Source organism: Protopterus annectens, chromosome 2.part1 (assembly GCF_019279795.1).
Source record: "Protopterus annectens isolate FY-2018-M chromosome 2.part1, PAN1.0, whole genome shotgun sequence".
NCBI lineage: Eukaryota > Metazoa > Chordata > Ceratodontiformes > Protopteridae > Protopterus > Protopterus annectens.
Genome location: NC_056729.1, coordinates 1,225,514,091 through 1,225,526,567, shown reverse-complemented (window position 1 = coordinate 1,225,526,567; position 12,477 = coordinate 1,225,514,091). Strand labels below are relative to the sequence as shown.

Here is a 12,477-nt window from a genome sequence, read left to right as displayed (position 1 = left end):
GTCCGAGGCGTCTGTTGTGATGACTTGATTTGCTTGAGGCTTGCAGAATGGGAGACCTATGTTTCTTTGGCATGCTTGAGCCCACCACAGAAATTCCTTTTGAAGACATGGAATCAGTGGTATAATTGTTTCCAAACTGTGGCTGTGTTGAGACCATAAGTTTTTTAGGTACCATTGAAGTTTCCTCATATGCAGCTTTGCACATGGGATTAGTAGGATGCAAGATGCCATGAATCCCAGAGCCTGCAGGATTTTCCTTGCAGTCAGCCTAGTGAAGGTTGCCAGTCTTCTGAAGTAATGAGTTAGTTGCCCTTGTTTCTCTGGCGTGAGGTAGGCCATCTGGGTGTTTGTATTCAAGCTGGCACCCAGGAAAATTATTATTTGAGAGGGTATTAGTCTTGATTTCTTTTTGTTGACTGTGTATCCCAGAGAATTCAACAACATTATTACAAATGCCAGGTGTTTCAGAAGTATGTGTTTGCTGTCCGCTTGGATCAGGCAGTCGTCCAAATATGGGTATATCTGTATCCCTTGAAGTCTGCAGAAGGCAATTACTGATGCCAGGCATTTTGTGAACACTCTGGGCGCAGTAGATAAGCCAAAGGGCAATGCATAGAATTGATCATGGGTTGAACCTGCAAGAAATCTGAGGTATCTTCTGCAATCTTGTCTGACTGGGACATGCAGGTATGCCTCCTTGAGGTCCAATGTTACCAGCCAAGACTCCTTGCCCAGCATGGGAAGAAGCTGCTGTAATGTGAGCATCTTGAATTTTGGTACGAGTAAATATGTGTTTAGGATGGATAGGTCCAAAATAGGTCTCCAATCTTTGCCCTTCCTTGGTACCAGGAATAGTCTGGAATAAAAACCTTGACCCTGTTCTTGTGCAGGTACCTCTTGAATAGCTTTCATGTCCATGAGATCTGAAATTTGTTTTTGTGCCTCTGTCCTTTGATTGTGTGGCAGGTTTGGCATGCCTCTCATTCTTGGAATGGTGTGAAAGTGGAATCTGTAGCCTCTGTCTATAATGTCCAGAATCCATTTGTCTTCTGTGACAATATGCCAATTTTTCGAAAAGAACGCCAGTTTTCCACCTAAAGGTGCTGCCAACTGAGCCTTGCTTGACATGCAAAGGGGAAAGTCATTGGTTCTGCTTTCTGAATGCATGTGAGCTATCCTCACCACCTCTTGGTGTAGGTGCTTGCCATTGTCTGCCTCTAAATGATCCTTGAGACTGCCCTCTACCCCTCGGGCGCCTGTATCTACCTCTTTGAGGTCTGTCCATGGCTGGAAAGGACCAATTTTTTGAAGGCCAGTTTCTACTGAAACGTGGAGGTTGTACCTGTAGGAAATCTTTTACTGTTTGCATTGATTTTGCCTTTTCCTCCATTTTCTTTAATACCTCCTCAGCTTTAACACCAAACAATACATCTTTTTGAAGAAGTGCATCTAGTAGTTTAGCGTTGACATGATCTGGTAAGGTTTGCTCTTTGAGCCAAGCATGTCTACGTATGACTGATCCTGTAACAGCAGCTCTACATGAGGCCTCTAAAGCATCAAAACCACATTGCAATGTATGTTTACCCACTTGCTCTGCACTATGTAACAAATCCTGCAACTCCTTCAAGTCCGGTTGTTCAGGTTGTGACATTTTACCTTTCAACTGAGATAACAAAAACTGTTGATACGTTAACATATGGAACTGACAGTTTAATGCCCTCATGGTTAAGGTGGCCGAGGTGTATACCTTTTCCCCCCACCTTTCTAAAGCTCTGGAATCTCTCTCTGAAGGTAATGGATTTTTGGCAGTGGAGGCCTTAATTCCCTTGGGACCCTGTGAAATGGTTTCTGGGTCAGCCGCATGGCTTTTGTATAGGAATTGGTGTGAATCAGGAACCCGGTAATACCCGTCAGGCTTGACTGGAGCTGGAGGTAAAGAGTCTGGGTAGAGGCTGGCCTCTGAATACACATCATCTAGTATGTCTAAGACAGGAGGGATACCCAGAGGCCTGTGCTGAGGGAGCAAGAGGAAATCCCTGAGCCTTTTCTTGGAGTCTGAGTAATCTTGGCCTTCCCAGTGGAAGTGTTCCCTCAAGGTATGCAAGGTTTCCCCAAAAGAGTAGTCCTCAGGGGGGGAGACAGAGGGAATGGACTCCTCTGCATCAGAATCTTCAAATGGGGAGTATGAAAGTTCCTGGTCTTCAGAATGTTCTGAAGTAATGGAGGCCTGGTCCGAGGAAGGGTATTCTTCCTCCACTCTGGGCCTTTTGTCCGAGGGGGGGTTGGGAAACCCTGATAAGAGTAATCAAAGCCTCAGCCATTTTGAGCATCTGCTTTTTTGGCATGGGGCCTTGAGAGGGGCCCTGTGGAGCTTGTCTTTTAGAATGCATGGCTGCTTTAGATTTAGTGAAAGCCTTAATGGAAAAAGAAGAAGAAGAAGGCGGCCTGAAGACACCTTGAGTGGTGGCAGGCCTGTCTAAACTCTGAGTTTCCCCAAGAGTGGCTTCGGTATCTGTAGTCGGGGTGTGGGCTGAAGAGCCTGCGACCTCGGGCACAGAAGACACCGCTAATGAAGTGCCATCGGTAGTCAGGGGCTGCGTAGGTGCCTCGCTGAGAACCGGAGCACCAGTAGTCGGCTTTAGCGTGGTGTCGGTAGAAGTTGCGGACCTCATATGCCGGTCCTTATCTTTGTGTCTTTTACTCAAAACTGGAGTCTGATTATCCGACGACATAATGTAATATTTTTTGCCAAAACAGTGTTGAGCGAACTCCGCCCCGACGCTTAATAGTGCGTCTGTTGAATGTAGCACAAAAACGACAGGCCGAGACGTTGTGGTCTGGGCCTAAGCAAGGAATGCAGAGGGAATGGAAATCCTTATGCGGTATTTGCTTCCCACATGAAATGCAATTATTAACTTTGTCTGACATCGGTCTGAGGCAAGAAAAGTTTCCCCAACGGGGTACTTAGCTTTCAAGAAGACTTCGGTTGCAAAATATTCATAATCTCAGGAGCTGGCCGACCGGCACTTGCGAACTGCTTCTGCTTCGGGCACCACGCGGCAAGAAAGACTGGAGAAAATGGCGTCGGCTGGTTCTTTTATACCCCTGTCACACTGACGTCAGGGAAGAAGCGACGACATCCGACGCCGGACCTAGACTTTGGAATTCGGCCGACCGAGGACCCACCTGACGGCAGGAAAACCCATCTGTTATGACTGCAGCTGTATGCACGATGAACATCTGCTCTCATCTCCGGGACGTTTATGTGCAATTTGGTCTCTGTAGGGGACCATGTGCCTTGGACCATCCTTCCATGACACTGCCCCCTTACCCCAACAGGGAGGCATCTGCTGTCACTGTGGCCGAAGGAGGGGAGGGGGACAAAAGGCCTGCCTAGATGAAGATTATCTGTGGCACACAGCACTGCAGATGACATCTGCAAATTGCAGTAAGTTTGACTGGGGTGGATAATGGGTGAAGACAGTCTGTGAGCATCCACCATTGCAGATGACGTTCGCAAATTTGAGCAAGTTTGATTGGGGATGAAAATGGGGATGAAAACGGGTGACAACGGATGGACCATTGAACCGCCAGAGTCCACCGGGGAACTCACATGAAGAACCTGGCTAGAGGCACCAGAAGGATGGCAGCCGGCATAGAGCCCAAGGATATGAGAACAAGGTGAGCTGAAGGAGATTGCATGTCTAGCAGGCATTGCACCTGCAGCCTGACAGACTATATCCTCTGTAAGGGAAGAGCTGCAACTTGCGTGACCGTGTTCAACTGAGTCCTGATGAATTTGATGTCCTGGACTGGGACCATCTTGGATTCTGCCATGTTCACTGTGATTCCCAGGTGGTGAAACAGGCACAACATCACCTGAATCACCCTGAGTAGTTGATGCCTTATGGGTGCCCTTAGCAGCCAATCATCCAGATAGGGGAACACCTGGAATCCTTACAGATGGAGATGTGCTGCAACTACTACCATGCATCTGGTGAACACCCGGGGGCAGTGGTGAGGCCAAAGAGCAGCGCTTTGAATTGGTAATGATCAGCCCACAGCTGGAAATGTAGATATCTCATGGAGCACCTGTGTATTTTGATATGATAGTACGTGGCCTGGAGATCCACAGAGCACATCCACTCATCCTTGTTGACGAGCAGCAGAATAGACTGTACTGTAACTATGTGGAACTTTTGTCTTCTTGACAAACAGATTCAAACTGCTTAGATCCAGGATGGGTTGAAGGTCCCCAGTCTTTGGCACCAAAAAGAAGCCTGAGTAAGTTTTGCATCCTCATTGCTTAGTTGGGACCAGCTGGATGATGCTTGTCTAGAAATTTTTGTACTTCTAGAAGGGCATTCTGCCTCTGACTGGGTGGCACATCAGGGAGATGCGGTGTGGGGAGGAGGAAGGGAAAAGGGAATATAGTAGCCTCTGGAAATCATGTTCAACACCCAAGCATCATTTATGTCTGTCCAGGATGCTAGGTACAAGGACAGTCTGCCCCTGACTGCCTCCAGAGTAGAACAATTGGGCAATGCTTCAGGAGCGCTGAAAGGGCCCGTCAGAGAAGGGTTCCCTGAAGCCCTGGTTCTGTAGACCCCCCTCTCCCTCTAGAGCAGCATCTACCATTGAATCCCCTACATTTGCCCCAGAAGAGGATTCATCCTGTGAATCAGGGAAGGCTCCTTGGGATTTGTGGAACCACATCTTCTTCCTGTTCCGTTGGTTCCTGGAAAAGGTCCATGGGGGGGGGAGAAAATTTGATCCCTATGGCAGACAGGGTCTTGCCCTCCTTTTCACAGCAGGTAAGAGTCTCCTTAACCGATGGTCCAAACAAAGAGGAACTGTGAAAGAGACATTAATGAACAACACTTTGAAGGGGTCCGAAATCCCACACAGTTTCATTGAGGCATGTTTTCCGAGGGCTATGCCTGAACTAGGCACTCGAGAGGTTCCCTCCGCCACATGGGAGATTAGGCTTATCGAGGAGTTAGCAATCAAAGCCATAATGTTCAGCTGTGTGGAAACCTTTTTGAAGTTTTCCTCAGACAGTGACTGTGCCAGACAGGTGGAAAGTTCCTTCACCAGGTCTCTATGAAGGCAAGAGAAGTGTGCCAGGTAATTCAATGCTCTCAGCAAAAAGGTGGTGGAGGCATACACCCGCTTCCCATGTCTGTCCAAGGCCCTAGACTCTTTGTTCTGGGGGTGGACAATAGAGCTCTATTCTGCGAGCTCTTTTTTGGTGGCTGCCGACACCACAATGGTATCAACTGGGAAACCTTTACTCCAGAAAGGACGACTTTGATGAGGATTAAGGTACTTACCTGCATGCTTTGGGAGTGGTTCCATGGTGTCAGGTTCCTTCCAAGCCAGGTGGGTGATTAGGTCAGTAAGTTGGTCCACCGGTGGGGTCACCCAGGATGTAGATGGTCACATCCTGAATGCCTCCAGGAACACAAGACTCTTCCGAGGAAGGGGGTTACAAAGACTATTCACGCTTTTGTTTCAGAATTTCTAAAATATCTCCAAAAAGATATTGTTGGGTGGAGATTGGGAGAACCCTTCCCCTTCGAAGTCAGCGTCCTCTGTCAAAGACTCCAAGGGGGAGTTTATGTGCTTTCTCTTGCACAGACACTTCCTGGGGACCTCCTCAATGGGGTACTCGGGGAGGACTCGGAAGACAGGGGAACCCCCTTGCCAAGGGGCTGGCTGGAGGCTCTCTGTGAGAGACTGACCATGAATCGGATGGATAGGGGGCAAAGCTTCGATCCACACAGGATTGGGAAGGTCAGAGTCTCAAGGTGTCTGCCACCTGGAATGCAGAGGATGCCAGAAGAGCCTACCCCCCCCCCCCCAGCACAGAAGCCGAAGCCGCTAAGGAAGAAAGATGAGGCCATCCCAGATCCAGTATAATCAGAGGGCACCAGGCCTGAGTTGTCAAAGGCCGAGGCCGCCAGAGGAAGGGACGGCTCCGAGAAGGTCAGAGCAGACATCAACCCCGCAGATCCGGAACCCACTCTGCTCTCACAGAATCGGAGTCAAGTTGGTCTGGGACACTGTCAGTGTCGGGGAAAGGAGTATCCCTCGATCAGATGCCAGTCTACTCAGGATCACCAGGCCCTGTGACTCCAAAACCGAGCAGATCAAGGAGGAGGCTAAGGTATCTGGGTCGGAGCTCTCACGGATCCAGCATGGGTCAGAGAAGGCAAAATCCCCAGCTGGATCTGGGCTTGGAGGAAACTCCTCATCATCCAATCCATATCAGAACGAGAGGACAGAGAAGAATGTGTAGATCTCACTGGTGATGAGCTTAGCTGAGCAGTCTGAGAAGAGAGGGGGACTTTCTCAGGTGGAGAGTATGACTCCAAGAACAGTGATCAGGGCGGGTGAGACAGAGTCCACTCTGGAGCTATGGATCCTAATGACCCCCGACGGCTCAGAAAGGCTGCTTGAACCACAGGTCAATGGATCCAGCAGGGTGGGAAGTTTGGTCGGTGCAGACTCCCCTGGAGCGGAAGGACCTCTCAGATCCAGAGAGAAGCAAACCGCAGATTCACCCCATGGGGGCAATCCAAAAGCTTCCTTAGTTTTTCAGAGGTAGAAGCACACTTCCACGGGGAAGCAGAGGGAGGTCGCTTCTTTTGGGAAGGAGTCTGGACTCCAGAGGTGGGAAGAGACTCTCTCAAAAGAAGCTTATTCCTCCTATCAGCAAGGGCCAGAGGACAGAGGGCCCAGCAAATGTCACACTGCATCTCCAAGTGCCCCAAACTCAAGTAATAAATGCAGCTCTTCTGGGCATCAGATTGGGGAATCTTATGCCCACAACAGGCACACTTCTTAAAACCAGATGTTTTTTCTTGTTTGTCTGATATGCTGCCAGGCACTCATACAAACATGCGCTCTCAGCACACCAAGTACAACTATAACTTAAAGACAGTGGGAAAGTTTTTTTTTTTTTTTGTTAAAGGGAATGGGAAGACAAAGGAGAAAGGGAAGGGACAGAAAATGAAAAGGGCAGGAAAGACCTAACACGTCAGTGAAAACTAAAGCAGCTTAGCAGGCAGGGAGGTAGTAATTAGCTAACTATTTAGCTCTAGACTATACAGAAAAAGAAGGAAGAATCCCAAGAGAAAAGTCGAAAACTTTATCTAAACTGGAAAGAGGTTTGTAAATCGCGTCTGTCCATAATAGAGGCAAATGAGATCTGAGGGTTTGAGGAGGAGCGAAGCATCATGGGAGAGGGTGAAGTTTGAGGCTCGGATCGTACATCTGAGAAACGGCCGGCTTGGATCAGAGGATGGCTAAGAAGACCCATTCGTGATGCATAATGAAATGGACAACATGAGATAAAAGCAAGATTAAGGGAAACAAATATTAGTAGAAATTTGTTGCTATTAAGGAATTTCGGGAAAATTTACATGCGACATCCCTCCTCTGGGCCAGTAATCAGGGAGCCTCAAGCCTCACCACTGACACTGGTAGAGAATGTTCACTTAGAACAAAAATGGATACACACAGTATTTTCAGATGCAGCTCTCTGCACCAAGCACAATTTCCCTTAAGAGCACACAAGGAGCACACTCCAGACCTGGAGCTGGGTTTTCCTCTCCAGGCCCCAAATAAGACTTCACCTTTCTTTCTGCAGTGCTTTATGTCGCTGCTCCAAGTAGCTGACACACACACATTTGGAGATTTGATTTAACACACACACACACACACACACACACACACACACAAGAAAGGCTGGCATACATTTAACCAATATACCACCTCTAGCCAGACTATAAGGTATATTTACTGCCACCAGCCAGCTATTTTAAGGCTCTTACCAGGGTACCCAACTACTCTTAGTAAAATTAATACTACATAAATGATAGTCTTAACCAAGCAGCAAGACATTCAGGAGCATGAAGCCCACAGTGCCAACAAATAAATGAAATTGCTCTCAAAAGTTAAACAATTAATTTCTAATTGACCAGCGACAATGAAAGGTACACATATATTTACCAATAAATAATAAAACAGAAAATGTGAAAATGCTGATTATCCATTTACAATACCATATCTATTTACAATAAACATCAGAGTTTCAATTCACAGGATATATAAAAACAACACAGCTGGAAAAATTCAAACAGATACAGGAAAAACAATATTTAACTAATCTCACTATATTTTCCTAACTTACTGAAGAATTACTGTTCCATGCTTATTGGGCAGAGCAAGGCAAGATAAAGTGGATGAGTATCTTCTGTCAGTTCCAATAACAGAGTGCTGAATATCACTATCACAATCTCTCACTAACATCTACAATATTTTTTGTGCTGGCTATAGAATGCCATCACATCTGGTCACCTGAGTCTGGGGTTCCCACACTAGCCCCCTGACTAGAAGCTGAACCAGGATCTAGCACACACATGTGCTACAATACACACCTAGAGCTTTGATACGGCACTTGGAGACTGTAAAACACTTCCAATACTTTCATCTTTCTGCAGAGACTAACCAGCCATTCTCTGGCACCCCAAGGTAGCAATCAGTTCATCACAAAGTACAAAAAGAGCCCAGGCCTTTCACAGACATTACATCTCTGGCTGAATTCAGGCCTGTAAGATAAAATCCTTATGGCCTAAACCTTCTTCTTCTTCTTTCCGCTTTTCCTGGTTAGGGGTCACCACAGCCAATCATCTGTCCGCTCATGATTGGCAGTGACGTTTTACAGTGTCGAGTTGCCAGCCCAGCACCCAACCTTCCACAGAAGGCACACACACACCTAGGGCCAATTTAGAGTGTCCAATTCACCTAATGTATGTCTTTGGGATGTGGGAGGAAACCGGAGCAGCCAGAGGAAACCCACGCGACCACAGGGAGGACATGCAGACTCCGCACAGAAGGCACCCAAGCCAAGAATCGAACCGGAGAACCTCTTGCTGTGAGGCGGCAATGCTAACCGCTGCACCAGTCCTTATGGCCTAAACCAAGACATTTAAATTCTGGCTATTTTTCTTAAGGTAAGCTGAGCTGAACCCCTCCCCTTCCAGTATACTCTGTTAACATATATATATTTCCTCAGTTACAACAGTACAACCGGATATAAATGTACATTTCTTTTCGGTCCAGCAGGACCCACTGTTGATAAATTTTTAAACACAAGCAACTTTACAAATACATTTTTTAACAGAAAAATCTGTACAAATCAGTCTGATATAAAAATTACATAAAATACTTTACAAAACTCCAGCTAGTTAAGCTGGCATATGTTACACATGTGCTGCCTCACTGGCATAGCTGGCACTACCTCACATCATCACAGTATACATGAAGATGGGGCAGGTTTACTAGCATTTTTAAATACCATCATTATTCAGCATGGATCACTTATGTGTGCTTTCAATGATTAAGAACAGATTATGGGAAAAGCTTATAGGTCGGTTTTGTGCATGTGCAGTAGACTTGCGGCAGGTTTCATGATTAAAGGATACAGTACTTCAGCTCAGAGGGCTAAGACTATGAGCTATTAATGAGCTTCATCCTCTAGGCCTAGACTTCATGCCCTCAATTTCCACTTGAAAACTATGCAACTCTGAGCAATTCACTTAACTAGAAGTACCTTCTGTTTGTCCTGAAAAGGACACTTTTCTTCAGTGGGCTTACTTGGTATAAATAAAGATACACGCATGTACACACACGTACATATACAAATATATACAGATATATACACATATATCTTTATCGATCGTGTGTATGTGTATGTTCTAGATTATAAACAAACAGTGGAAGCAAGGAAAAGGTTAAGAGAGGCATAAAACAAGGATGTCCATATGTCCATTGTTTTTTTTTTTTTTTTTTTTTTTTTTTTGCATGAGTGACCTGATCAGGCAGCTTGGCAGCTTAACTGTTAAAAGAACTACATTGCACTAAAGGAGTAAGGTGACTGTATAATGTTATATGTAGAAGATCCAATTCCTATGTTAAAAATATAGAATGGATGGGTAGGAACTATGGCTGCTAAGAAACTCACTTGATATTTACGGGTTCTAAGAGAGTTCAGAAAAAAGGTAAAGGATATAGATTTGATGGAACCTGCAAGCATATTACTTACAATTAAGAAGCAAAGCAGAATGCTAGTACAGAAAAAGTACAGTTGTGTACCTACCATAAATGTAGATGTTAGTGTGTATTCACTGTTGCAGTCATTACTCTTGGGTTATCCTGCTGGCAGGCTACCCACAGTCGGCCAGAATTCCAAAGTCTAGGTCCGGCGTCGGTTGCTGTCGCCTCTTCCCTGACGTCAGTGCGCCAGGGGTATTAAAGATGCAGCCGACGCCATTTTCTTCAGTTTTTCTTGCCCCAGATGTTAGGTGCCCCTAAATTGGAAGGCTGAAAGAATATGCCAATACAAATACATGCACAGAAATAACATGTCTTTCATCTACAAGCAAATACACCAAAAAGGTAGTATAGGATAGTGAAGTGTAGATAAGTCCCAGCAAAGAGAAGGGGGATAGTGGGTGGGTAACCTGGACTGCAACAGTGAATACACTCGAACATCTACATTTATGGTAGGTACACAACTGTACTTATGTTTATCATGTTTCACTGCTGCAGTCATTACTCTTGGGTTGAATTCCAAAGCTGAGGTAGGGTGGCTGGGCTAAATAGGATTAGGAGAGGCTATGAGGCCCTGCAGAACTGCAGTGGCAAAGCCTGCTCTGGACTTAGAGTAAAGAGGTAAGTGGTAGCGCTTTGTGAAGGTGTGCACTGAACTCCAAGTTGCAGCCTCTAAGATATCTTTGGTTGGTACTCCTCTGAGGAAGGCTGCTGCTCTGGTAGAATGAGGCCTAATGTCCTTAGGCACTGATTTGCCATGTTGAAAATAGCAGAAACGGATGCAGTGGCCTATCCATTTAGAAACAGTCTGTTTTGAGATAGTGTCATATGCTGCAGGTTCACAAGGAAAGGCTAAAAGTTGCTCAGTCTTTCTGAAAGCTTTAGTTCTGTCCAAGTAGAACCATAACTGCCTGTGTATGTCCAAAGAATGCAGAATTTTCTCACCCTTGTTTTGTGGATTTGGATAAAAGGTTGGTAAGTGAATGGTTTGGTTGAGGGCCACACTGGACACCACCTTAGGCATAAAATGTTGGGTTTGTCCTCAGAGAAACCCTGTCTAGATGAAAAGTTCCACAGCCATGAGTGCTTGTAACTCTGAGACTCGCCTTGCAGAGATTATTGTTAGGATCAGAGCTGTTTTCCAGGATAAGAATTTTATATCTGCTGTTGAGGCCGGCTTGAAAGGAGGCAGTGTGAATTTTTCCAAAACATAATTGAGGTCCCAGGCTGGAATAGGTGCTCTCCTTGGAGGCCTAACATTTTTGGCCCCTCTGAGGTACTGCCTTATTAAAGGATGAGAAAGGATATGTGGTTCCGTATTGCAATGGGCTGAAATGGCAGAGGCATGAATCTTAATAGATGAGAAAGAAAGGCCTTTGTTTAGCATCTCAGTTAGGTATTGTAAAATCTGAGGGATATTTGGTACACACGTGTCTATGCCTTGTTCCTAGTTCCAAGCAAAGAATCTCTTCCATTTTTCTGCATAAGATTTTCTGGTACTGGGCCTCCTGGCCTCCAAGATAACATCCATAACAGCTTTTGAAAGAGGAATGTTCAGAATGGCTACACTATCCGCCATGATGCCAGATTTAAGGTCCTGAGTTGGCTATGCAGGATCTGACTGTTTTGTTGGGTCAGCAAGTGAGTAGTTTGAGGCAGTATCCATACTGGACCTTGAGACAAGCTCTTCAGGATTGGGTACCAGTGCTGGCGTGGCCAGTCTGATGCAATCAGTATCATTTTTGGCTTCTCTTGTCTGACCTTTAGGAGTACCCTGGGAAGGAGAGGCAGTGGGGGAAAGGCATATACTGTTGGATTTTTCCAGCTGAAGGATAGGGCGTCCACTTTCCATGCTTGCTTGTGGTAAATCCTTGTGCAAACTCTCTGCAATTGGCAGTTGTGAGGGGAGGCGAATAGATGTCTGGGCATCCCCATTTTCTTATTATCATGCTGAAGACTTGTGGATCCAGTTTTCATTTGTGGGGATCCATGAGATTTCTGCTTAGTTCGTCTGCCAGAGTATTTGTTTTTCCTGGCAGAAATTGTGCTTGCAGGTGAACTTGAAAAGCCAATGCTGTGTCCCATAAGGTCATTGCTTGTCTGCAGAGGGGGTAGGAATGTGTACCTCCCTGTTTGTTTATGTACCACATGACCGTAGTTGTCTATCAATAACTGTCCTGGATGAAGTAGGTCCTTGAAAGCTGTCAGGGCATTTTGAACAGCTAGCATTTCTTCTTGATTGATGTGAAGATGCATCTGTTTTGCAGGCCATGTGCCCTGAATACATTTTCCTGCTATATGGGCCCTCCAGGCATAATCTGATGCATCCGTGGTCAGTGTTTGTCTGGCTGGGGGTAA

General features: G+C 45.9%; 1 protein-coding gene across 4 annotated transcripts in view; it reads right to left on the bottom strand.

Annotated features, from left to right (window-relative positions):
- UBXN2A (UBX domain protein 2A) overlaps positions 1–12,477 on the bottom strand; it is a 905,003-nt gene that overhangs the window by 762,341 nt on the left and 130,185 nt on the right. The gene's annotated exons all lie outside the window — the stretch shown is intronic.